The 26,848-nt window shown below is 48.6% G+C and overlaps 1 protein-coding gene across 2 annotated transcripts in view; it reads left to right on the forward strand.

Moving 5' to 3' along the window:
* The first annotated feature begins 2,898 nt into the window (after positions 1–2,898).
* Positions 2,899–26,848, forward strand: part of CAMKK1 (calcium/calmodulin dependent protein kinase kinase 1) — a 110,387-nt gene continuing 86,437 nt past the window's right edge. Inside the window, exons 1-2 of one of the 2 annotated variants that reach the window (XM_075440064.1) lie at positions 2,899–2,987; positions 3,362–3,482. The gene's annotated coding sequence lies outside the window, so the exon portion shown is untranslated. The remainder of the gene's footprint in view (positions 2,988–3,361; positions 3,483–26,848) is intronic. The other variant, XM_075440063.1, reaches the window with a different exon arrangement.

Consider the following 26,848-nt stretch of genomic DNA (forward strand, 5'->3'; position numbering starts at 1 on the left):
TTCACCACTCAGGGCTGCGAGGAGGCTTTGCTTGTGCTTGTGGGCATGTTTTGCTTTTCCTGAGAGTCCACCGCAGCCAACAGACAGACCAGGAGCTCAGGCCGGTGGCTGTCCTGAGATGATATCTAACCAGTGATTGCCGAAGAGTGGTCTTGAGATGACATCTAATCAGTGATCATTAGCTAATATCTGGAGCTGCTGGAAGAAGGCAACAGCTTTGGAAGGTACTCGAGGTGGTGAGGCTCTCCACTGTCCTGTTGCAAGGAACCAGGGAACTGCTAGAGAGACACCAGCCAAATCCCAGCTCCTAAAGGCCCTAGTTTTCACCCAAATGAAGCTCCACTACCTTGAGCAGAGATCAAACACAGGCTGGAAGGGAGAGGTCCCAAAACCTGGGCAATGTGAGATGCTGGAAACCATTTATGCCAGGGTTTGCTGTTGAAAATAAACCCTTGCCTTCCTGTTTCTGCCAGAAAGGCTTTCTGCATGGAAAAAGATGGGAAAAAGTATTTCCAACTGCTGGTGGTTAATCCGAGAGTGGAGAAATGCTGTCCCAACCGTCTTCATTCAGAAACCACCCGTGCTCATGCATCATTTATATTTTTGTTTCTCTGCTCTGGCTGCCGCAGGAAGGAATTGTGTATACCTGAAGTGCAAAACTGGACCAAATCATATTTAAAGGCCTGAAACCATGGAAACAGTCAGAATTATGAATAAAGTACGCAGAAAGAGACTGACAAATTGCAAATAATAAAAACTAGAAAACACATTTTAGAGTGACATTGGTTGGTCACTCTAAAATATGGCAGGCTCTGGCACCCTTCCGCTGGTTCCTGGCACACTGCTGCCCACCTTTGCTGCCCCAGTGCTGCCTGCTCACAGAGGACCTGCGCTGGATTTTTCTCTCTGATGAGCTGAAAGAACAATCCTTTCTGGCTTTCTAACAGGGATCATTTTGCTGAATGTAACAAATCTTGAATAGTCAAGTTTAGAAACACACATGTATTGGATTTTTAGCTTGCTGGTTAAAGAAAAAAACACCACAATTTTTTGTTTTCTTCTTTGCAAAATAAATAAGGAGACAGACTATTCTGTGGTTGTATAATTGAATCCATTATTACCCAATTTGAAGATTAACAGTAGGCAAATGAGATTTCAAGCAAAATTCAAAACATTTCAGTTTAAAATATTTTTGACTGAAAACAGGCAAACCAAATGGACAAATATTTTAGGTGGAAGTGAAAGGGCATTAGTCCTGGATAAACCTGTTCATCCATAGAGAGCTGCTCAGCTGCGTATCACCAACCAGGGTGACAAAGCACATTTCTGCAGGAAACGTAGACTTGGGTGCACGTGGTAAATCGTAGCAGGGTGACTCTAAGGCACATGCCCACAGAATGAGTAAGTGAAAAGGTTCATGGCCTTTGCAAGGTTTACAGGTGACTGCTGTCTTAATGATTGGTGTCTCTTAACTCCATTTCGATACTTCTCCAAACACAGCGACAGCCTGAGCAAGGTTTTTTGGGATGGGAAACAAAGTTGGTAGTAAACCACAAGATGCATTACTAATAAGCTGTTTTGAGATATGAAACCCATGTTAAGAAATTAATTTGTTTCCAAAACAGAGAATTATTTGAGACCCCCACAAGATGCATTACTAATATGCTGTTTTGAGATATGAAACCCATGTTAAGAAATTAATTTGTTTCCAAAACAGAGAATTATTTGAAACCCCCACAAGATGCATTACTAATATGCTGTTTTGAGCTATGAAACCCATGTTAAGAAATTAATTTGTTTCCAAAGCAGAGGATTATTTGAGACCCACTGGAAGTAGGCGCAGGCTTTTCTCTCTGCTTGTGACAGCAGAGAGGGGCAGCAGTCGGCAGTGGGTTGAGTCAGGATGTGGATTTAATCCAACTCTTGCTCTCTGACTAAAGCCAAGATCCCCCAGTGGGGACTCTGATGGCGAGCAGGGTCACAGCAGAGCCCAGAGAGCCTGGCCGCCAGTCACTCTTCACAAAACCAACATCCTTGCAAATCCCATGGGACACACACTTCACAGCTGGGTGCGGGGCTGCAGTGGGAACCCCTCGACCTAGGGGCATGGTCAGCTGTGAGCCAAGTAGGTAAATGTGAGCAGGGAAAAAATAAAAGCCAAAACATGAGTCATGAAACATAGAGGGCATTTGTTTGTAGGAATTCTTTGAGCAATGGCAGTGGAATTAGGTGATGAGCAGCGTATCTCCCCATTGCTGTAAGACTTTGGATAATGCTCGAGCACATGCCCAAGGTTGACGGTTATCAGTCTAGAGACGGAGCCTGGAGCAGGGGACAGCCAGCCACACGGAGGGCAGGCCAGCTGCCAAGCACCCCAGAGAACAAGGCCACCCTGCCCCACTCCCACCCCGCCTCCTCCTGCACTGGGGGATCCACCCACCCCCACAGCCCCAACTTCCCGACCCAGGGAGCCCCCTCGGAGCCCCCACAGCCCGTCCCTCACCGCGTCCCTCCCTCCCCATCCCTCTGCCTGGAACATCGCCCTGGGCCCAGTACACCCACCTGTCCCCCCCCACCTTTGCCTGGTTATATCGGCAACAATCCCTCTGTTTTCACCCCAGAGCCTGCCCCAGCCCAGGTGTGCATCTGGTTGGACACCACACGGCCACACGCCCCCAAAAAAGGGGGGTTTCGCCTCAAAAACCTCGGCCGTGCCCGGCAGGGCGGCTCTACCCCGCCGCCCCCTCACCCCCACGGCCACAGGGCGGCCGGCGGGCGGCGACCAACCGCCGACGCGCGCACCCCGGGAGGCGCGGCCGCCGCCAGCCAATGGGAGCGGGCGCGCGGGCGGTTACTTACACCCCGCCGGGGTGGGGGGGGCTCAGGCCCTTGGCGGCCAATGGGGGGCGGCGCGCGCTGGCAGGGCGCGGGCCGGGGAGTTTCGCCGGGCGCTGCGAACGGCGGCACGCGGGAGGCGCCGGGCGCAGGTGAGCGCGCTCCCCACTCCGCGCGCGCCGTCGCCTCAGAGGGGGCTCCCGCGGCGTGAGGGGCCGTGCTGCCCCCCCCCCCCCCCCCCCCCGCGGGTCTTCCGCCTGCAGCCCTGCCCGGGGCGGCGGCCCCTCCCCGGCGTGGGTCAGGTGCGGGGACTGACACAGGCGGGTTAACTCCGCGGGCTGTGGGGGGGCTCCGGGGGTCGGGGGTGTGCGGTGGCCGAGGGCAGGGTGCTGGTGCGGGTGGGCTCTCGCAGGCCGGCGTGCCCAGGCGGCTGCCTCAGCCCCTGGGCTTGGCTCGGCTGCCGCAGCGGGGCCGGGACTGCGCCGGGCAGCCGCAGCTCGAGAGCTGTTGCTTTTACCGAACGCAGGAATACATGAGAGAGAAAAAAAAAGAGAAATCCTTCCAAAACCAGGCATTTCGAGCGGTTCACCCATCACAGCAGTCATCTCTCGCCCGTTTCTCGATGGAGAGAGGCGGCAGAGGAGAAGGTAAGTGTGGTGAGCTCCATGCAGGTCTGTCGCTGCTTCCTAATCCTTGCTGCCCTTGGGGATCAGTCTGAGCTCCTCAGAGTCTGGATTTTCTCATGGGTCGGGGCTTTGGTCTGAGCTGTCCTGGCCCGGCAGTGTCTGGGAGCACACACCTTGCAGCTGGGCTGGCGCGAAGAGCGGCTTGTCTTCCTCTCTCTGCTTACCTTGGCTCTGAGGGAAAATAAACTGCAGCTCTCAAAGGCCTGTGTGCGGTGAACAAGGAGAACTGCTGATCATGCAGGGATATCACTTTCTTCAGCTGCTCTGATGAAGCTAAAATTACCGTTCTGTTCTGGTTGTAACTTAATGGAAGAGGTTTTGTTTAATAGGAAGCTGTTACTTTGCTATTTACAATAGTCTGTGATTCCAAGTTAAGCTTACGCTACCACTTCCCATAACGTGTTAACTTCCTCCCTGTGAGGCATCTCTGGCAGCTTCAATTTGTTCTGGCGTTTGACATGCGATGGCTTTGAAGTGTTTCTTTTGAAACTGGATAAGGCGAGCAGAGACCCGTTATCTCAGTTGCTTGAAGAGAAAGAACAAAGCCAGCATGCTGGGGCCATGCTCCAACATGTCCCTGTGCTGTGTTTGGGCTGGGGTGCATGTTGTGAATAGCATTAATCTCCAGGCGTAGCAATAAATTGCTTTCCCAGTCTTGCTCCCGTGGCTTTTGCCTGGAGAAGGCCAGATCTTAGCAACCAGGAGTGTAAGCACCAGCCTCTTACCATTCCGGCGAGGAGTTCAGGCGTGTTATTGTTTGGTATGGTACAAAGGCTGGGCTTTAAGTCACAGTAGGTGCTGGGCCACTGGGTCCTGATAGTTTTCTTTTTGAAGGCAAACTGTGTACGCACTGCAATGAAGTACCTTTAATCTGGAACTCTCTCCAGCTATTTCTTCTTCTTGCTTTTGGGATATGTCTTGTGGGTTGGAGCTGGCGTGCTTGGAGCGGGATGTGTGTGAGTGCGTATGCTTGTAGGGCAGCTCCTGGCCCAGAGAGGGTGGGCAGAGCTGTTCACCCAGCCTATTCTGCAGCTGAGCTGCAAGGGGACCTCATCTGTCCCAGCAATGTCCTGGAGAACAGCGAGGTGCCCCCATTGCTGTCGGTGCTTTATTTCTGCCATGGCTTTCAAAGCCTGTGCTCCCTGACTGGGGTGTTTGTGAAACACGAAATGTCTTTGCCTAATGGACAATTAATTGTCCTTGCACTGGCCAGACTTTCAAGGCCCAGCTTTCTTTTGCTGGGAGGGGATTGTGGGATTTCTCTTCCCTTATGGGCTCTTGTGGGGTGGCTACAGTGGGAGTCTCATCAGCCTGCGGCAGAGCAGGTATTTGGAAGGACAGCGCAGCAGTGTTTGCTGGAGGAAGAAGTGCTGTTTGGGTAGCAGTCACCACAAGCGCTTATGTGGTTTAGACCTTGGCTGGGTTTGAAGAGGTGGCACTATGCTGAGCATGTCACTCTGTGCTTCAGCCAAGGGTCTGCATGCCAGAGTACAGCATCTCTTCTTGCTGGTGATCCCTGAAGTTACTGAACAGTGTATTAGCCCAGCCGTTTGTGCCAGCCTCTCCTGAACTGTGGAAAGAACAGTCCTGTCTGAAAGCCAAGTCTTTTGTTAAGTGTCAGTGCCGACCTTAGAAGAGCCTTTATAGTGCCATTGCTACCCAGGAGCGCGGGAAGGAGAAACTTCTTTTGTAAGAGGCTTCAGGAAAAGTCTGGGGGTGCTGGATGGCTTCTGTCGACTATTAGCAGAGTGGTTTGGGTCTCCAGAGGAGCTGTCTGCCTGGCTGAGGGGCAGAGGGGATAAATCTGATGTGAATCAGGGCATGCTGAGCTAGCGGAGGGGAAGGGATGTATGTTGGTGGAGAGCTTAGTGTGAGGGTAGTGTCTGTGCTGGAGTTGTGGGAGGCAGTTTGTTTGATAACATCTGAAATCAATACGTGTAATTGCTCTGCCTTGGGAAGATGCCTGGAGAGAGCACACCCATTGCTGCCTGAAAGTGCCGGTGGATGGTGGGCAGGTGGAGTGTGGATGGGTCTGTTCAGCAGCTCAAAGCACTGACAGGCACTGGGTGTAGAGGGAGGCAGGCTCTGCTTATGCGGGAGATCATGCTTGGCTTCAGGGCTCTGTGGGGATGCTGAGCATGGAGTAACTGTTAGACAATGTAAGTAGGCAAAATAGGGGAAAATGGTTTGTGTGAGGTCAGCATAAGGCTGTAGCAGGAGCTCTCCTGACACCTGAGTGTGGAGGAGGGTGGGCAGACAAGGCTGCTGGGTGGGTTTTGACCCACCTCTAACTAAGGGTGGGGGGAGACTTCTTCCTGCACAGCCTCTGGCAGATGCTTGCTGCTACTCAGCCCTGCTGCTGCTGCTGAAGTTTGGCAGTTGGAGCAGGCAGGAAGCTGAGCCTGTCCCTTTGCTGAGGGCCAGCGAGGAGGCAAGTTATCCCTTCATCTTTTGGACAGAAGCGAGGCCTGAGCTGTCAGTAAAAACCAAGTATAAAGCTGGTATGAGATAAAATGTTACTGGCTTGTACCTTAAAAGGTAGGCAAGCACACACATGTGGGGAAACTAGGTATACAGTAACCCTTATAAAAATCCTTCCTCTTATGTCATTCTCTTCTCCTTTGATCTTCAGTCCTTTATGTTTTGCTTTGAGAAGCAAGCGTCCAACATGCAGGTGTCCAGTCATCAGAAAATATGTGGTAGAAGAAATTAATGTGAGTAGTTTGCTGTAAAAGTGGTGGGGATGACTGAGTGTACAAAAGCAATTGTTGACATAACACAGTCAGCATGGCAGATCTGAAGGTTAGTGAGTGAGGTTTGTGACAGATAAAGCATCAAAGCATTGGGTACAGAGATTAAATGAATGACATCAAATAATGTTATGTAGTCAAGCATGTGGTTTTAATGAAGAGAGTGGTTAAGCTTGGCATGTGTGGATAAAAATTTCTGAACTCTTCTAAAGACAAGGAATACTGATAAATTGGGATAGGATACTAATCTGAAAGATAATGGTGGGAAGAAGCTGCAATGACTTAATGGACGCATAGGAAGGCGGCTGCTGATTTGTGGTGGTGGGTGAGGTGTATGTATACATGCATGTTTCCAGCTCTTCAGAAACTCAGATGTTTCTCAGCTTGTGTAGTTGGCCACAGGTGGTGGCTTTAAGGATTGAGTCCTTAATCACAGAAAAACTCACTCAGTTAGGGACATCTGCACCAGACCGGGATGCTGCAGATTCCTTTGGAGGATGTTGCAGAATTGTCAAGAGATGGAGCTGCTCAGGCCCTGGTTGGCAGCGTCAGCCCTGCAGCAGCAGCGAGTATAGTGTGCCTCAAGTCCAGAGCTGCCTGTCCTACAGATGGGGGCCCTTGGTGTTGATCTGGGTGACAAGTGGCACCTGGTGACAGGCAGAGGGGAGAAGGGATGAAACCAGAGACGTGGCAAAGCAGGGAGGTCTCCCCTCGGTTCCTAGGGAAGACCTGTGCCTTACTTCAAGGGTTGCTATGAATTAGCAAGTGTAGCATCTCTTTTCCAGAATCAAACATCAGAGCCATCAAAAAATCCATCTGGAAATCTGACTCAACCTTTCCTGTTTTCTTAGTTTCCAGCTACTGTGTTGCTTTCCAGTCTATTTTTTCACTGTACCCTATACAAATACAGTAATTTTGTAGGCTTCATTAATGATGGGGTGCAGTCAAGCACTGTGTAACTTGCAGTTCTAACTTGCTTAGGAATTTGCAGTCTGGGTTTGTTGGTCGCTTTTCCTACTGGATTAAGTCTTTAGAAACATTTTCCTCTTTCATTGCAGTCTTCAGTTTTATTTTTGGCATAAGTGATATGGACAAAAACAGAAGGAGAAGCATAAATATTTGTTAGAAGTGTCAAGTACATGACACTGGGGAATGACTTTATGCTTTCATGTGCTGGTGTCCCTGGATGTGGAAGTTCTCCTGAAAGGACAGAACCTTTTGAGGACAGCTGCTCAGTGGGGTGATGCTTGCAGCTGAGAGGGAAGGCTGGCCCGTGGCAGCTGGGAGCTTCTCATCCTGGAAACTTGCTGGTTTAGGGAGTGAACCTGGCTGAGTATGAACCCTTGTGTTTTATTTCTTGATGGCACCCAGCACACGAGCTGAGTCATGCCTTGTGGATAAAGGTGTGGTTTGTTGAGGACTTGTTTCTTTTGGGTTGCTGCCCTGGGCAGGCATTATTTTAGGGTGAATATCTCTGAGTTGTGGTCCTTTTTGCCAGAAGACATGTGGGATTAATTTAAGCCCGTTTGTCTCTGGGGTGGTTTGAGTGTTTCTGCAGATTGGTGGCTGTGTTCAGGGAAGGCTGTGAAATGTTGTGATTAATTCTTCAGTATTGTTCAGATAGTTTATGGTGAAGTTGTTAGCTAGTTAAGTGACTGCTGTAATTATTCTGGTGTGAGTGTAAACAGCAAGGCTGTGATGTGCCACTGTCTGCTGGAGCAGCATGCGAATATGTGTCTTTCTGAGATATAGGCATCCTTCTCCTTTCTCGTGTTCCTGTGCTGTACTCTCTGCAGAGCAGCCATGTGCATGTCTTGGACAAGCAGGAAAGCCATGGAAGCCCAGCCTTCCTTTCTGCTGATACCAATGTCGAGTGGCCACTGCTCTCCTGAGGGTGGTGGAGCCAAACTCATTGCCTCACTTTATTTTTTTTTTTGCTACCTTCTGCATTCCCTGTCTCCAATAGTTTCCACTCACACCAGCAAAGGGGACCATGTCCCATCCTTTTCAGCTGGCAGCAGAGCCTGGGGTCTTGATGCGAGTCCTTGCTGCAGAGCAGAGATGGTGCAGGGGGATCTGTATTAAGCCATCAGTCAGATGCTGCTGTCATCTTCTGGCGGCTAGTGGTTCTCAGCTGTCCCTCTTGTGGTGATTATTCACAATTATGTCTTGCACCCTTGTGAGTGCAGCGAAGCTTGGACCAGCCCACTCCATAGTTTGTCTTGGTTTTGCCCTGCTTTTGCATGGCATGCATATTAACTCAAAGACTGTTTTGCTGTTGATCCCTTGTAGTCATGATAAAGATGTTAGCACAGGTGCCTGTCTCTTCTTCCCCCCTCCCACTCTAGGCAGTAGTTGAGGTTTCTATTCTGTAGAATAGAAGGGAGTTCTAAAATCATGGAAGATCTGGTGAGGATAGCATTTTTTTTATACACAAGTAGCATGGGCACAGCTTCATGAAGCCCACAGTTGCAGGCTGTCACATCTACAGTAGTTAAAGCTGGGGAACTGGGCAGCAGCAGGAAAAGAAATGTGCCAGCACAACTTTGCACAGTACTGTGTGCGTGCATACCTGCCTGAGGCTGGCTCTAATTACCAGCTGCCATGCTGTTCTGCTGCCGCATCCAGCTCTGTCAAGTTATTCTCAACTAGCTCCTGCCTTTGTGCTTCCTCGCCATAGTACTGGCAACACGCAGGGATCACTGGAGCTTTCCTCCTGCCTCTGGACCTCCTCATGTGCTGGATGCAGCTAGTGGTCTTGGTGTGATCTGCTGCTCGGATGTGGGCTCTTGGAGAGACATTGGGATGCTCAAAGGGACGCCTGCTAGAAGAGCATCTGTAACTGTTGCTTCATGCTGGGTGTCTGCTACCAGATCCTCCCTTCCCCTCATACAGCCCAGCATATGGGGCCTTGCATATTTGTGAACAAGAAGCTGGAAGATGTGTGAGCTGCTTCCCTATTAGGAGCCTGGGATGGATGTGATCTGAGGATGAATCACAGCTCCATTGGGGAAGGAGGCTTCCTTGCTGCAGCATGTGAAAAGTGATTGATGGTAACATGAAACAAAGGATGGATTTGCCCCTTAACAGAGTTGAGTGCTGCCTTGGAAAAGTGTATTCTGCTTCTTCAGAGCTTCCCTCCCTGTCTTTTATGAATGGTTACATATCAGTGTGGAAAAACTGAGAGGGAAGGAGAGAGAACTGGGTTTGGATACTGGTGATACAGAAGGCAGTAGCCTTGTGCCAAAGAAATCGAGATACTTGAAAGACAGAAGAACCTGGTGCAGTGTTACTGTGACAAAAGAAAAATCACGGTATCCATGCATAAGCCAACCACCTAGACAAGTCAAGTCTTAATTGGCACTTCCTAACACCTCCTCCTGGTAATGCTGTCTGGGTAGTGCTGTTCTGTGCTATTATTTGTGCTGAAACCAAAAGTTTGGGTCTGCTTGTGCTAATTGTGTGCCTGCCTCAAGTGGCAGTATGAGGACAGAAGATTCATCCACTGACCTCTTACTGATGAGATGCTTTGATGCTAAAGTCTGGATTGACCCTTCTATCGCTGTCAGGTAGCTTGACTGGCAAAGGTTAATGACATCTGAGGCTCCCAGCTCTGTGAGGCATAGTGTAAAACAGACTCAAGATGAGGTTTTTTGCTTCACTGTGTCAGCACTTCATCTCCAGGCTGACAGACAGGGCTGGAGAAGTAGAAGATGCCCCAGTGCATCTTATCAGGCCAACCCTTGCTGAGTGCACAGGGAGCAGGAACGTGTGCTTGTGCCTCTGCCTCCGGGCTGGGGGATGGGGTTACTGTGTATGCAGGGTGCGATTCGTTGAAATGGTGAGAGCAAGGGCCTCTGGCTCAGCTTGTCTAATGTGCGCAGCACTGGCAGAGGAAAGGCTGGGGAAGTGTGAAGATCTCAGGACAGAGGTAGAAGGAATGGTTTTGTGGAAACTTAAGAGGTCTTGTAGCTTCCTCTACAATGCTGTCAGGTCAGTCCAGACCACTCAGAGGTGCCATGTAGGCTTTGCCTGCGTTTGTCCTGTAGTAGTGGTCATGAACTTCAGTGTTCTCAGCTGGCAAATCAGACTATGTTGCTGCTGTGTGCTTACACATTAGACAGATCAGGCACCTCTTGCAGTATGTTTCCATACTCTAATCAGGCTTCTGCTTTTTCCTTTCTCGTACAGTATTGATGTGAGCAGTGCTTGTAATTTGCCTTGAAGCAATTGTAAAAAGGCATGGTTTATTCATAGCAGTTACTGGGAGTCCATTCCTTAATGTCAGATAGATTGATTGAAGTCAGACTGCAGAATGGAACTGGCCTTATTTGTTAGTTTTCAGTTTGCTGTTTCCAAGGAGCCAAAAAGTGGCTGTGCTCCACCCAAGTGCTACTGTGTCTAACAGTCTGCCATCCAGAATGATTATCACAGATGCAAAAGGGCAATCTAAGAATTGGGAATTGCTTCTTCTGTGGCATGTCTTTCCAGCCACCAAATGAAGGAATGAGCAAAACCAGTACTGCCTTCCCTGTGCTCTTCCAAACATCTGTCTGCTTGCCCCATCATTTTGTGGGTGAAGAGCTTAAATTTCACAACAGGGACCAGTGTTTTCTCTGTACAGCATCAGGCACAGGTAATAACTGGGCCTGAAATGCCACAGCAATGGAAAATAAGCTGGAGTCAAAGAGCTGCAGTACCTTTGGGGAATGCCAGACCAAAGGGCTGTTTGTTAGCTGAAGTGATGTCTCTGATTTGACTCAAGAGTAGCAGCATGCCTTCGGTTCAGTGCCTGCCCAGCTTCCCTGGGAACCCCCCTCCCTTCAGACCCAGAGGGGTCCCTGGCCCTCGCTGCTCTCACAGCTGTGGCTGCTCGCCCTTGCTTGCTGCTTGCAGTGAGTGCACCAGCCTCCTGCTGATGGCCTCACTGCAATGTCAAGGTATTTTTGAGTTTTTGCTATGAGCTGAATAAAAACACCTGGATTCATTGAGGGTGTGTTGTGGTTACTGCAAAGTGCTGAGAGTCTCATTCCACTAAGATCTTGTGGAGGAAAAGAAACCTTCCAGAGTCTTTAATATTCCATGTTTTTTAGGTATGAATAAATATTTCCCTGGCCTGAAAAATTCTCCTGCTGTGAAATCCATTCCAGTCTCTTTGTCGAAGACAATCAGTCTCCTTCCTTTCCTCTCTCCTGCCATGCCCCAGCTTCTATTAACCTAGAAATGTGCTGACACTTCACCATCAAACTGGTTTCTAGCACATTAGGGAGCTCTGCAGAGTGTCTTTGCAAGTTGTCAGTGTAGCTGCATGCAAGAGAAGAGGAAGCTGTCTCAGATGTTCATCTCCTGGGGAATTTGCTCTTCCTAGCTGATGGCTTTCTGCAAAAGTGTCTGACAACTCTGTCCATGTGTGTCTGTTTGTCTCTAAAGGAAACATGTGGGACTGGGGAGTCAATGAAGAAAGCTATTTCATCATTGTGCTTTAATACATTTATTTTGGCAGTGTTCCCTCCTGTAGAGAATCCCTGTCCCACCATGCGAGTGTACTGATTTGAGCCTCTTGGAAGCTGTCTGTTCCACTGTCATGACCTGTGGATCACTTGGTGCCTCTGCATTTCTTGTTTTATTTTCTTGGCAAGAAGCCCGTGACTCAAAACTAAGGCCCTTCCTGCTCTGCTCCCCAAGAGGCTGAGCTGTCCAACACACTCTCTTGTAAGAGTTTTTTGGTTCATCTGTGGATTTTCTGCAGTCCCCTGACTGATGGAAGATCTGGTTACTGCGGGACAGGAGGCCTGAGCGAAGCCCTTGTGCTTTTCAGGAGCAGGTACAGGTGACTGCACTATTCAGAATGGGCTGAGCTCCTGCCAGCAGCTGAAGGCAGCTTGCTTGTACCTGGACAGTTAATACCTTGAAGCAAAGTCATCCCAGCCACTACTTACTTGCTGACATTGAGAAGCACCTTATCCAGCAGCAGCTTGGCTATTCCAAAGTCCTTGACCTCCTCTGAACCCTTCTGCAGCCCTGGTATCTCCCAAGCAGAGCAGTACTGGCAGCTGGGAACACTGGTGTCCAGGCTGAGGCACTTGCAGTCAGCCAGTTCTGAGGCAAATGGCACATCTGCTCTCCTGACGGCTTCCACCCTCACAAGGCCTGGCTCTTCCTGCCCTGCACAGCCCCATCCTCTGGCTAGATGTCCTGTGGAGATTCACCAGAGCCAAGGCTCTGTGGGGATCAGCTGAGCAGCTCCTGGAGGCAGGCAGGAAGCCAAGAGCTGGAGCACAGGCTGCTGAGCAGGAGGGGCTGTGGAGAAGCATGCCCAAAAAGGACCCTGAAGATGAGGTCTCTGTTAAGTTTGAACAGCCACAGCAACACTCAGTTGGGAACCTGACTTGGCCAGCTGGAGCCTTAAAGGATGTGACAAAGAAAGCACTGAAACACTCCTCTGACATGGTAAAGACCTGGGCTGTATGGCCTTGGGAATCCACATCTCCTTGCCTTGTTCCTGTGCTGGGGCTGTTGGGAACACAGTACAGCTGCTGCAGTGGCTGTCACCATGAGCAGCTAAAACTAGTCAAGGAGTAAGTGTGACACCAGCAAAATCCCAGAAGCAAACCAGTCTTCTGATTGCTGGGTCACTTACTTGGAAACAGTGCTGGGTGCTCTGTGGGCTTGTCTGTGAGAGATGGCCGTCTGACCAAGTGTAAACCACAGTCTTGCTGTTCTTCGTCGCAGTCCCATTCCCCATACAGAAACTGCCACAAGCTGTGATCCTAGTAGAGGGGATGCTCAAAGTGTCTGTGGGCCTTGGGTCGCTTTGCTTCAGACTCCTCTGCAAACTGCAGTGATAATACCTCCCAGGCATGTGTGGTGATGTTGATGAAAGGAGGTTGCTCACATTAAAAGCAGATGGACTGCAACTGCTCCTTCATGTATGAAGCTGGAAGCTGTTGGGCTTGCCACACCTCTTGCAGATGCTGGGGAGCAGCTGCTCCTTGCCTTGGTGCCAGGCAGGTCCTGCATCCGGCTCTGCAGTGTATTAAATCAAACACGCTCTGATGAGGGTGGGCAGAGTCTCTCTCCTGTCAAACTATTCTGGCTGCAATTTTGTCTGATTGGAAACTTGTCGCTATTCTAGCCTTTCAAGTCCACCTCCCACAGAGCATGGGCATAAGTATTTAGGCATATAATATGAATGATGTAATTAAAATTTTTAATTTTATTTTTCTTGTTTGAAATTTTTAATTCCTTTGATTTAAAGGGTGGTAGTAGCTAATTAGATTCTGGGCCAGACTTCCACAGGCAGCCAGGGGGGAAGGGACTGCAAATGAGCCCAGCCAGGAAATTGCACATTTAAATATAGTTCTTGGTAAGGTCAGCAGAACACCCAAGGGGAAAATTAAGAATAAAATTTCTGCTGTAATGTGTTCATTTAGCTGCAGGCATCATCTTAACGGAAACAAAAAGAAAGCTTGGGAGTGAGGGGAGCAAATGGAAGGGTCAATGTCCCTTCTGCAGTGTGCTAGTTACTGCTGCAAGTCTCTCCCAGGCAGTAGCATCCTTCTCCTATCCTCTGAGTGGGCTGGTGCATTGGCCGATTCTAAGAAGAAACTATTGAAGGGATTTTTTGGGTTTGTTTTTTGGGGAGGAGGAAGTTGTTTCACTGGAGGATGTAAATCCATAGTTCACATATTGCTCTGAGGCTGCTATTGCTGTTATCAGCTTTGGCACAGATCGCCTGGATCACACTGTTCATCAGTTGCTGGGAAGATGTGATCAAACACCCTCTTGTTTGTGCTATTTCTGTTAATGGGGGACAGCTTTCCCTGTGAGGCTGCTGCTTTCTTCTCAAATGGGTGAGTGGGATGGTGCTTCCCACCCCTCTGGGTACTGACCAGTTTTCCTGAACTAATATGCTGGAAAGGTGATTAGACTGGGTGGCAGGAGGGAGATTCAGCCTGAAAAAAGGGAATTCAGGGAAGTGCTGGATTTGTCCCTCTAGAAGTCTGGAGCTTTGTGTTTTTCCTGTTGGGGCCTGTGGCCCATTCAGCAGAGGGACAAGATCATTGTCCCTGCTGTGGACATGAGTGAGGAAAGCAGTGGGTAAGCAGCCAAAGTGCAAGGTGCAGGACACAGAGCACATCTGGAGTAACCCCTGGATGAAAGCCAACAGTGCACTCCAGTTTGACTACAGTGAGCATTAGTTTTCCAGCCCAGTTTGTCCCTTGATTGCTGCATGGCTGGTGGGATGTGCAGCAGAGCTCAGCTACTCCTTGGTGACACTTCAAGAACAGCTTTAATGAGTTCTCCGCAATTTTAATTTCTCCTTAAGGCTAAGATAAAGAATTACTGCTGGTGGCGGGGGAGGGGAGATGCAGAAGAGCAGCTGGTTTTGCGTTTCCCAGGACCTCAGACCCTCAGACCCAGCCCTCAGTGCTCTCCCTTTGGTTTTGACTATGTCCCCAGGGAAGGCCATGTGCTTGAGGAGGCAGAGCTTGTCAGGAAGGCCTGATCCTGCATCCCTCCCTACTCTGGAGGGCTGCAGAGCTGTTGGCCGTTCAGTCTAGCTGGGATAAGATTTCACAGAAGCTGTGCACTCATGAGGGGCAGTGGGGAGCTGATCATCCCACCTTGCCCGCAGCTTTTCAGAGTGCTCTGTAGTATGCTCCCTGGGCAAGTTTCACAGAGCCAAATTAAGAGCTCTGTGTGGAGCCAGAGCATGGTATTTGGGTACCTTCAAGACCTGCTGGAGGCCTCTAGGTGAGTTTCACCTTGTCATTTATAAATGGTGTACACAAATACCTTGGGATCACAGGAAAATGGTTGAAACCTTGGATTTGGAAGGCTCCAGACCTGGAAGACAGATGAAAGGAAGCATTAAGGAAGGAGTAAAATGTCGTAGTCTTTTTTTTTTTTTTTTTTTTTTTTTTTTAAATCTGGGAGTGTGATTAATCTGCTGAGTGGTCAGTATGTCACAGATGCTGTTGTATTGTATGAGCATTTTGAAAATGACACCTCAAATGATAGCTTTGTGCCATTTGATAGGGTTTTCCTTGCTGTTGCTCCCTAAACAGATGTATAGGCCTGTTTATGTAGGTGGTAGTCGGGGCTAGACTTTTGAGGGCGTTCGGCACCCACTTGAGTGCACTGGCCTTCTTGGGACAGTTTCGTAAGCTCTTGTTTTAGTGCCTGCATTGAATATAAGCTCTCTGAGCTAAAGCTTGCCTTTTAGTGTGCCTTACAGCATCAAGCACAGTGGGGCAGTAAGCTCTGTATTAATTGGTGCAGTTGCCATGCTATCGAAAAGTCGTAATAACCTGGCCAAATTTTCAAGTGCTGTTCTAGGCTCTCTGCCTGGATGTCAAAAAGGGAAAGCTAATTACAGTGTGAGCCAAGGAGAACAGGCTGGCCTGAAGGAAATGTTATTAAGGTTCTCCTCAGGCTCCATGTCATCCCGTGTCAAATCACAGCTGTGTCAACCTCTAAATTTCTTCCTCCTTCAGTTAAATTACCACCAAGTGACTTCTTGAAAGTGTAACCACCTCTTATACCAAGAGAATGACTACTGGCTGTTTTCTCTAAATCCAAATAATAGAGGTTGGGCTGGGATTACAGAAGCAAATAGAGGACAGTTTCTTCCTTCTTGGTCTGCTACACTGCACTGAGTGTTTGTGTTGGCTTCCTGCCGATCCTCTGTCGGGAGGCAGTGAGTGTGTGTCTGTGGGGTTTATCTACTCTGACACCACATGAGATTGGTGTTGGGGGTGCCTGAACTTACCTGTGTGGCCGGCAGGTATGGCACAAATAGTGCTTTCTGTGCAGTGCTTGTCATGTTGCAGATCTCAATTCCCTACAGTGTGGTGAAGGCTAAAAAAAATGTAGCTTCAAAATGGTGGTGGACAAATTTGGACATGTGCTCGCAGGGCTCCCTGAGTGACTGCTTGAGGCTGGGAGACACTGTCAGGAGGACAAACTCTAAACTTCTCCTGATTATCATGACTATTTTTAAGGTTTTAATTTCTGCACTAGCACCTGTCCAAGCATCTGCTATTGGCCCCTGTTGGAGACAGAAATCAGGGCAAAGTGGATACGTGGCCTGACTCAGTATGGCTTTTCCTATAAATGGTCTGCTGACTGGTTTTCTAGAAGCTCTTGACCTACATCTCAAACTTAGTTCTGGTTCAGGAAGGAAGAGCAGTCACGAGTCCATAGTGCATGTGAGTGCAGACTTTCATCATTATCTCTTGCAGCTCCTTCTCAAGATGGGAGAGGTCTTAGTGTCAGCTGGGGCCAGGAGGTAGGACTAGAACCATGTCAATCAGAGCTTGCTGTAAAAAAAAAAAAGTGTATTTCTATTTTTTTAACCTGGTTTCCCTCTGAAACAAGGCCCTATATAAAAGACAAGCCATACATGTGCTGTGTGTCACTGTCTATCAGTCCTGTCTCCCACCCTGCCACCCATCAGCTTCTGGAGCCCTTGTCCTCCTGGACTCAAGTGTCTTGCAGTGGTTAAGGCTTCAAAGATGTATTGTTAGAAATTTTCATGGAAATGGATGGCTGGGTAGGGGGTTGAGATGTTATGGTGAGGGAAGCGTGAGGGGCTCCAGTCATTAGTGCTGCTCTTCCTAGAGCAAGATGACTTAGTGCTGCTTCTCTCATCTTCAGTCTCTTTCCTGCCATCCTGCTAGTGCTCTTCTTTGCGCATGCTGCTTGTTCCTGAAGGATCCTTGTTCTGTGTTTCTGAGGCCAAGCAGGGACTGCTCTGGTTCAAGGCCGGACTGCTGGCGGGGCAGTGCTGGTCAAAGCTTGGGTCGTTTTGCAGGAGCAGAGGAGCAGCAGTGCTGAGATACGTGGAGACTGAGCCTCAGCGCTGCTGCATGTTTGCTGCAATGGAGCAGAGCTTGGAGAGACTGGCATGTTGGAGGTCTGGGGTGCAGGTAGCTGGCCTAACCACAACTTAGTATGGAAACCTGCACCCTAAGAGGCCGTCATGGGACTGCCAGCAAGTCTAAATTGTGCGATGTCACACTGCTGTGCTGTTGCTACACCAGTTCATTGGTGTTAGTTTTCATCCTCTGGATGATTGGAGTGATGACCCTGAGCCTTTCCAAGACTTTTTTTTTCTTTATAAGTTCATATGGGGAGTAAATACGGAAAAAAGAAATCCCAGAAAGATACATAATCCTACTGTCTGCAGCTAGACACAGCTGCCCAGGAAACAGAATTTGTGGTGCTCTTTTTAACGCTTCATCATCCTCCAGTGGTCGCTGGGAAGGCAGTGTTGAACCCCTGTTGCACAGAGGGAGGAGGATGCTGTGTTTCCAGATCAGAGTGAGCTGAACAGCGTCAGATCCGGGCACAGATTTCTCTGCGTACCTTGGATCATGAACCACCTGAAGGAGTTGGTAGTGCGTTTGCATGTGGGTAAGGAGTTAGCAAATGCAGTTTGATTTGGGTGCTGGCTAGTAAGGAGTGTAGCACAGAAAATAAAATCTTCAAAGGAGATTTAATAACTGGGTAGAATAATTGTGAAGTACTTCAGAATATTAACCAATGGCTGAATGCATCTAATTAGCTTAATGAAACTGGGTGGTTGGGTTCTTTTTTAATCAAACAGATGGGCAAAACATTATGGACAAAAAATTGAGATCTGAATACAATGAATACATTTAATTAGCAAATAAAAGACAGAGAAAGAGTTTGTTTTTCAACTTGAAGTGAGAGATTCTTCTTCACTGAATGCTCAAAGAGAGCTTTAAATGTCATGGTTTTTCGGAAGTCTCAGATTGTTACAATTATTATTTGCAATGGCTTGGGTGTTTGAGATGGGAGTCAGCCTGGTGTTGGCCGCACCTGCAGGGAGGCAAGTGGGCACTGATGGCTGCCACAGCATGGAGCAATCCGTGGCTGCTTATTGTGGGTTGGATTGCCCAAGGGCAGACTCGGTAGCAGTAATACTGCTTAACCCACTGCTCCAAAGCCTTTTACCTGAGTGTTTATATGTGATCACGTCTGTTTTGCAGAAGGGGAAAGTGAGGAAGCAGTAGCCTGAGGTGAGGCAGGGTGTAAGTTCAGTGTCAAACATACGGTGCTGGTCAAGGTGCCCTCAGTATTCAGGACAGCTGTGGAGTGTTTTCCTGATGGCCTGTCCTTGTGTTGCCCATGCCTGGAGTTCCTGCAGCCACCACCCATCTGTAATGCTGCTGGCCCTGGTCAAAGAGATCAATTCCTGCCACTGATTTCACTGGCCTTGCTGCAGTGCTGGCTCCCGTCCCTCTTGGTGCCCATCACAACATGCATGCTGTTCTGCGAAGCTGTCTAACCGGTTCTCCCATGCCATGGAAACCTGGTACAAATCAATGCCTTGCCTCTCTAGACTAGAGACTCCTCTGCGTGTGAACCTCAAGTGCTTATGTGGGCGTGTAATGTAGATCTGTAGTATCTCTGTGTCTTGCCAAGGCTGGGAGCATTTGCTCCAGTCTGATATTATAAGCTGAACAAGCCATTTTGATATTAAGCCTATAATAATAACACCTTGTAGCTAAAGAGTATGTTTTTCTCCATTGGTGGATTACTCAGCTGTTCTTTTGAGGCAGTGTTTAACAAAAGCAGAGACTTTCCCAGGCTATATTTAACTAAACAGAGTTTGGAGATCTCTTCCGCTTCATTTCAATGCAGTGATTGTATTGATCTACAGTCTCATCTCTGGGGCAGTTAGAAATGGAGCTTGTGGTTTGCCTGCGCACAGACCAGGCCGGTCACTGTCTCCTGCCCAGATGTGCCTATCCAGATGTGCCCAATGGTGTGCCAATGCTGGAGGGGCTCAAGTATTTAGGGACCCACAGGCTCCAGCTGTTCTTCAGTATAATGGGTAATATGGCACTTGGGGCAGCCTCTGAAACTGGGTGTGGCCCATTCAAGTGGCCGCTCAACTAACATGCTTTACATTACAACTATGATTTGGGGTCCTAACTTCTACCTGTTTCAGTTTTAGTGGCTAATGTAGGTGTAGGAGCATTTGGAGTACAATAGCTTGGTTATCAACAGTTAGATACACAGTGAAGTCTTTAATCTGAAGGCCCCTTGTTTCTGTTTTAGGAGGTATCTGTGAGCAGATGGTAATATGCTCTGATATTGCTTATTGTTGCAGATTATTTGCCAGATAATTTTTCTGACTAATCCTTTGGCCTGTAGACTGTTTTAAATCCTGGAGTCAGGTTTCTGGTAAAAACACTTGTGTTTGCAAATTTTAAAATCTGTTCCTGTGCCTGCTAGCTGATGTCACTGTGAGCAGGAGACTTTTCTCTGGGTGGCAGATACCCCTTGCCCCATGGGAGAGGGACAGCTCCCAAAGCAGAACCTCCCTCCCAGCAGCAGCATGGGAAGTAGCACCTTCATGCCCGGTTTTGGGTTTATTTTAAAGCATGGTACGGCTGAAGTCCGAACCTCAGCACCAGTACTTTCATGCTGACCTCCCCTTGAAGTCACGTTGCTGCTTCATGTGGCACGGTAAGGAAGCAGTCCTGCTGACACAGAGCTTGTGTTTTGTGCAGGTGGTGCTGCATAACTTCACCTGTGCAGAGCAGCAATCGGGTGATTTGCCTTATGTTGCTGGGCAGGACCCTGGTAGCGGCACTGATGGGGGTACTGCAGCCATCCCCCTGCTGAGAGACTGCTGTGATAGTTTTTTAAAAATTTTTATTATTTTTCTTCCTGTCATCCCTTGCCACCTCTCCCTTTAAAAAAAAAAAAATTCTCTTGGATGTCTCTGGAGAGCTGGCTATGGTAACTGCTTGACTGATTTATTCTAGTATTTTAACATTTACTGGATTTACATAACAGCCAAACAATCTGTTTCAGGATTTTAATATAAACCCAACTCTAGTGAGTCACATCCATGTTAGCAATAATGCAAAGAGAAGCAGCTGGGGGAGTAAGGAGATGACTCTTTCTGGGTTTCTGCATGGGAATATCTGGCTGCCTGAAATATCTCTGACACTTCATAGCTGAGTGACGCTGCCAGTTCTCCTCTGCCATCAGGGAGTTGTTCTGAAAATTTGAAAGAGCAATGAGTGCGTCACATCAGTGCTCCCAGCCGAGCTCAGTGGCCTTTCCAGAGCTACCCAGGCAGTGCTGTGTCCCGGGTACTCTGCAGCCTCATGGTGTGTTAGGTACCTTTTACCTGGTGTGTGAATGCTTGAAAGAGAGGGAGTGTAACTAAGAGAGTTGCAAGACAAAGCCTGCAGTGACTTTCTGCTTACTTTTTCAATTAAATAGCCTTTGTTTGTGCCAGAACTTCGAGGGCCAAGTCCTCAAGGCATGCAGATCAGCACAGCAGCAACTGGGATGCTGATATGTACCAGCACATCCTCCTGGGATCTGGCAACCCATGTGCAGGGTTTTGGGGCTGGAGTGGGTTTGAGCCCAGCTGGGTGAGAGCTGGGCCCTCTAACACTGTGCAGTCACAGCAAGACGGCGGAGCTGTTGGGGTCTCTCTGTCCAGGTGTGAGCCAGGTGAGCGGGGCTTGTTCCCCCGGGACAGCAGGAGTAAGGTCCATCAGGATGATTAACAGCAGGGGTTTCCCAAAGTGTAGTGTGTAACCTGCTCCTTCAGGTCGTATCCAGGCAGAATAATTTTGGGACTCCCTCAGTTGTCTCGTATAGTTGCATGAACACAGCAAACCTCTGGAGCAGCTCTGCCATGGGCAGCCTGGCCCTCCCTGCTCCAGAGCCTCCATCACCTCTGTAACGGTGGGGTTGTAATGCGGTCAAGACTCAAGTCTCCAGCTTGACTTGTCATTTACAAAAATCCCGAGCAAGAAACGGCAGGAATGGAATAGTCGGGTTTGCATTGCTGCCTGTATTAGAGGTTGGCTGTTCAGCTAAGCGAGTGCTTCTCTTGCTGCAGCTTGCTTATTTGAATTCTTGTCTTTAGAATGGAAAATAAATGCTGGCTGATGAGACCCATTACAGCACTAATTTTAGAGCATGCCAAACACTAGGAAATTGTTTTCAATCTTCAGTCTCATTTCTCCTTTATTTCCCCCCTCCATTTGTGAAAACTGCCTTTGTCATTCTTCTAAATGCCCAGCAATGTCCCACTCACTGGTGTCTTCAGGCATTCTCCTTCCAGCCCTCCTTCTGATACTTCTTCGTTCAGCCACTTGACACTGCTGTTATAAAAGCTCTCTCCGGGGCCGCAGGCAGACGTTTTGGCACGATGCAGGCAGTGAGGGCTCGGCCAGCTGGTGCGAGATGGCAGCAGAGCCCCCTGCGAGGCTGGGGGGAGCACAGAAGCCAGCATCAGAGTGCAATTTCTTATCCTTGGGCACCCAAGTCTTTATAAGTCTTTCCAGCTCCACCCTGGCCTGCTTTCTCAATGAGCAAGAGGGAAAATACAAATTTCCCTCTGGTCTGCTGAAGAGTTTAGGAAGCAGTCCCAAAGTGTCAGTGTTTATCCTTGGTGCTAATGAAAACCTGAGTCGTTGCTTAAGAGGATGGAGCAGGCGGTGAGTTAGGAATCAAAATGATTGATCAATGACGGAGGGAACAGCAGTACACAAAATCTAGATATTTAAAACATGATTCCTTTTCATCAGCAGGAAGCTTACACTGGTTTGAGAAGAGCCTGGCTGCTGAACTGTTTGTCTCCTTTGAAACCTTCAGGGTGGCTGCAGACACCAGTGCTTCCTTTAGTGCTGCTCCTTGCTCACTGTGTTGAGCAGCGTCTGACTGAGATCTAGATTAAAGTTGGTGGCAAAAGTCCAATGATTTCACCCCGTGCAATTCTCAGAGGCTCTCTGGAATATGTGTTGCATAGATTTGGCAACCAGACATCCCTGACGGCAGCTGCTGTGACTATTAGCAGACAGATTGCTGAAAGACTTGGTACCTGCCGTGAGGGGAGGCCTTTGAAAATCTTCGCTCCTGCCCCGGCTCCCTCACCCTGCTCTTCTCTGGAGAGCCCAGTCCGCTGGCAGACAGTGGTGGCCATATGCCTCAGAGCTGTCTCTTGCCCTGGCTTCTTGTGCCCGAGACTGGTGAAAAACTCCCTACTCTTAGCAATTATCATTTCATGCCTTCCCTGGGTGCGCTCTGAGCCCTGCGGCTGCTCGAGGTGTCAGCCCGCGGGAATTCAGCAGGTGAATGTCTTCATAGTCGGCCGTTGTGAGTGTGGCTGAGATAAACCCTTTACTGAACTAAATGCGGTAACAGCTAATCCCTTGGAAACAGTCACCTGGGCCCTGCGTGATGAAAAGAGGCTTTGCTGCTCTGATTAACAGCACTGGCAAGAACATTAACTCACTTTTCTTTGAAAATGAAAAGCACCTCTCCAGGAGAGTTTAAGGGATTAGGTACCAGCTGGAATATTAAGGTAAGGTTTTTTTGCACCTTCCTTCTAAATATGCAGCTTAAAAGCCCAGTCAGCCCTGATGGGATGGGTGATTACAGCTGAGCGTCCCCATGTCATGGTAGAGAAGAGACTTGACGTGGCACAGAGGCCAGCATGAGACTGGTGTCACCTGAGGAGCTTCCCTGGGAGGACAACAGCGGTGAGCAGCTTTTGGCATGACTGCCTGCGGTGGGGTGTCTTGCAGGGCGCAGTGTTGTTATTTAACACCTGTCAGACTGGCCAGCCCCCACCTAAAGGGCTGAAGCTCACTTGAGCCTTGCTAAGAGCCAAATCACACCGACCTTTTCCAGCTCCTTCTTTAACAAATGCTGAAAGCTGTGGAGAGCATTCCAGCTGTTTTGACAACTCCACTTTCTTTCTGGGGGGGAGATTTCCACTGATTTCTTTTTTTTTTTAAGACACAACACTTAGTTTCAAAACCCTGAACTAGAAATTGCATCTACGTTAAAAGCAAAGCTCTTGTACTTCAGTGAGGGCTGCCTTGGGCTGTATTCTTGAAACCAGGCTTTTATTTTGGTGCTGGTTTCCATGAGGCTGCATGCCCAAACTCTGCCCTGGCAGGAGCGCAGCCTAACCAGCGAGCAGCACATGTGATGGTTGCTGGTGAAGGCTGTTGACCAGCAGTCTGGCTGGCTGAAGGGCTTAAAACAGGTATATAAAATTTGTCTATAAAATAATGTAAGATTGAGAAAAGATTAAACATTTGTATTAAGTAGTTGTTGTTCAGAGCAGGTTTGAGTGCTCAAAATACTTCCAAAACCCTGTTACCTTTCAACCTGTCTTTCTCCTACTGAATTTTCCATTTTAAGTAAATAGCACAGAGTTAGTTCAGCAGGGAAAAGATACAAGTATCAGTGTTCAAAGCGTGCTTTACTGGTTAGATATTTATGGGAGACATTCAGGAAATGAGCAAACACTTGAAAGTATATGTATTATTTATTATTGTAGCTGATTAATTACCACTTGAAACCTTTTGGTTGGTGTTATGATTCTGTATACTCTTCACCAAGCAATGCTCCAGCAATGTATGTGCTGGCATTTGTCCCAGTTAAACATTGCAGGAAATGAAAGTACCACAGTTGATTTATGGAAGTTGGGTGTTTGAGCAGTGGGAGATGACAGCATGGCACTTGGTGCAAGTGAGTGAGATCTGCAAGTGGACAGGACCGGTGAGACACTTAGTGATGGCTCAGTCTTCCCAGCGCCAGGATGAGGAGTTGCTTACCCCATTTTGGGGAGAAGCAGCAAGGTGGGGTTAATCTGTCTGATGCTGTGTGATGAAGTGATGACAGTCAGAAGTAAAACTTGGCTCCCAAGCATCAGGCTTCCAGCAGCGACTTGGGTTCCCTGCTTCTAGAGCGGTGATTCCTCCTCTGGACTGGAACACAGAAGTGCAGAGTAATTGCTTGAAAAAAGGAGGTGACTCTTACCTGTCCCAGCTGTGCAACTGGTTCTGAATCCATGGGCTTGCAGGGCATGCTGTGCAGCAACCTCCTGGCTCCATCTCCTCCCTGGATGCATTGTTAGAAGTTGCTGTCTGTAAGACCAGGCACCACCATTTCTCTTCCTGCCCAGGCTGTGACTGGAAAGCCTCTTTAATTCATGTGAAGCCCACCCAAAACACTGGGTGAGCAAAGCATAGATCCCATCCAGCAGCTCTTCCCTAAACAATTCACATACTTATACATTTGCTTAGCTTTAACAAGTCTTAAGCAAATAAAGCACATGTTGAGGTAGTTTTTTAGTTCTAATCTGCACATCTGGAAGAATGATATGGTAAAATCACAGTGGAAGGGGGGGTGAAACTCCCTCTGCCTTCAGCAAAGTAGATGCTCCGTTGCAATGGGAAGGATCCCCTTCCCCTTGCTATTGCTAGTCTAACCATAGGTGGGCCCTTTCCTCCGGCATCAGCCATCCCCACAGGGATAAGCTTGTTTAACCCTTCTGCAAAAAAAGTTTGTGGAATGCTGCAATCAGAGAAGTTCCTTAATCAAGTGACTCCTGCGGGAGGGGAGTGAGGGGGCCTGGAGAGGAATGGAAGAATCATAAGAGAGATGTAGGAAAATGCTTTTTATGGAATGAATAATTTTTGGCGCAGAGGCGGCAGCATCGTGTTTTAATTCTAATCTGGGGATTTTTTGGGAGCGCGTGATTGATGCCCAACGAGGGGCGCAGGATGTTGTTTCTCAGCAGGCTGTCATTCCCGCGCTCCATTTACCTGTCAGCACTCCCGCAGAGACTTCTCTCTTTGGATGCCATTAACCCATTTCCCCCAACACCTCCCTGCAGCCTCTCCTGGGCCCCGTCCAGTCCCTGCAGCTGCAGGGATCCACTTTGGGGTTGTGCTTTGGCTTATTTTTCTTGGCTGTACCTTTGCTGCACTGGGGAGCAGGAACCTTCTCACCGTCAGTTCATCTGTGGCTTGCCACTGACGGCGGGGCACAGCCCAGCCCTGAGCTGACCAATGTCTGGTCAGCTCTGGGCTCGCTCCTGCCCAGGCAACGTGGTTTTACCTACCTTGCATACAGACATCCCTGGCTCTCCTCTCTCCCCGACGTGGCTGTCGTCTCCCTGGGGAAGGACTGGCTCTTGTTGTATGTGGGTTTGGTACCTGGCCTGCAAGCAGCACAGGTACCCTGCACAGCATCGTGCCCAGACCCTGCAGGGTCAGGGGAAGCGATGCTGGCGCCAGGGCTCCTTTGTCCCATACTGGCCTTAGTCAGAAGAGGAGAGACTGGTAGTCCTACCTGTAGAAAAAGGGCCATTAAGAGTTTTGTTTTGCTGCAGTATGAATTTCAGCCAAATTCTTCTTCTTGGCCCTGTCCCCTTAATTAAGAGTATGTATGTTAAATGCTGTGAGCCTGAGCAGAGTCTCATTGCAAAGTAAACTGAGAGTGTGAGACTTAGGCGAGTCTTTTGTTACTGCTGTAAAGGGCTTATGCTAACAACAGCAGCAGAGATTGAACCCAATCGCTGATGAGCTTTCCAAGAGTCTGATTAATCTGTTTAACAATGGATCTGGGTTTTTGTTTTGATCTTTTTCATGAAAGTTAAATTTTTGTCCCTTTCATAGTAGCTATGCATCATGTAAGCATAGCTTTGTTGCTTTCCTAATTGGCTTCAGGTTTATCTGCATCTATTATGTTAAGGGTTGGCGGGAGCACCCGTCACCATGGCATCAGAATACTTCCTATGCCAAAAACGCTTGATAAAAACATACATATACATGTGCACACACTTTTTTTGGTCTGTTGGAAAGTGCAAAGACATTCTGCTGGAAGATCTTGTTTTTGCATGATTGTATTCCCCAAATAGTTAGCTTTGCAAATAGCTCGTTTCTGCTCATGCTGATATTATGGCTCTGTTCCACATGCCATTGAAGAGAGCGACATCTTTCCGATGAGCTTTGGACCAGACCCTGTACAAGCAGAATTTTGCATTTGTTGTTTATGGTTCATACTGTGGGGACGGCAGGGCAGGGTCCCGCTGCGCTGGTGCTGTACAGTCGGTGACAGACCCTGACTCAAAAACTTCTTGTCTAAAGGTCAAGATATAGCAAGGGGGGGAGAGAAGGGTGGGGAAGCCGGGGCAGAAAGTACAAATTTTTAGCCGGTCAGAGTAGTGTCTCCCTTGGGCAGGCCACAAATGCTCTGGCTGGCTTTGACTTTCTGAAAAATACAGCAGCAGTATGGGGAAGCAATATATTTAAAGTGAAAATGCAGACGTTGAAGGTAACAGGATTTAAAGGCTGCGTGGCACAAAATACAATGCGGCATAGATCTGTAGGAACCAGGCTATACAACGTGCGCTTGGAGACACGTTCCACTATTTATAGCAAAATCTTCTTCCTCTCTTGATTTCACCTCTTCTTGAATGCTCTCAGTGATTGCTTTTCATGTATGAATGCTTGTAAAAATGGAGCTCCCTAAATAGACGTGAAATGTTTATATGAGTTAATAACTTCAGAGAGCTTTGGTTGTTTAAAAGCAGGGTGTCAATGAAGTTGCCTTGGCTGCAGTTGGCAGTCCTCCATGGAGCAGATCCAGTGATAGTGGCGGGACAGTGCGGTGGTGGCTGCACACAGCTCCGTCCTTGGGGAGCCGCGTTGTTACTGACTTTACTAACGTGTTTATGGCAGGGTGGGAAGGAGTCTTCTCAGGGGGTGA

This window comes from Opisthocomus hoazin, chromosome 20, assembly GCF_030867145.1.
Source record: "Opisthocomus hoazin isolate bOpiHoa1 chromosome 20, bOpiHoa1.hap1, whole genome shotgun sequence".
In the NCBI taxonomy this organism is placed as follows: Eukaryota; Metazoa; Chordata; class Aves; order Opisthocomiformes; family Opisthocomidae; genus Opisthocomus; species Opisthocomus hoazin.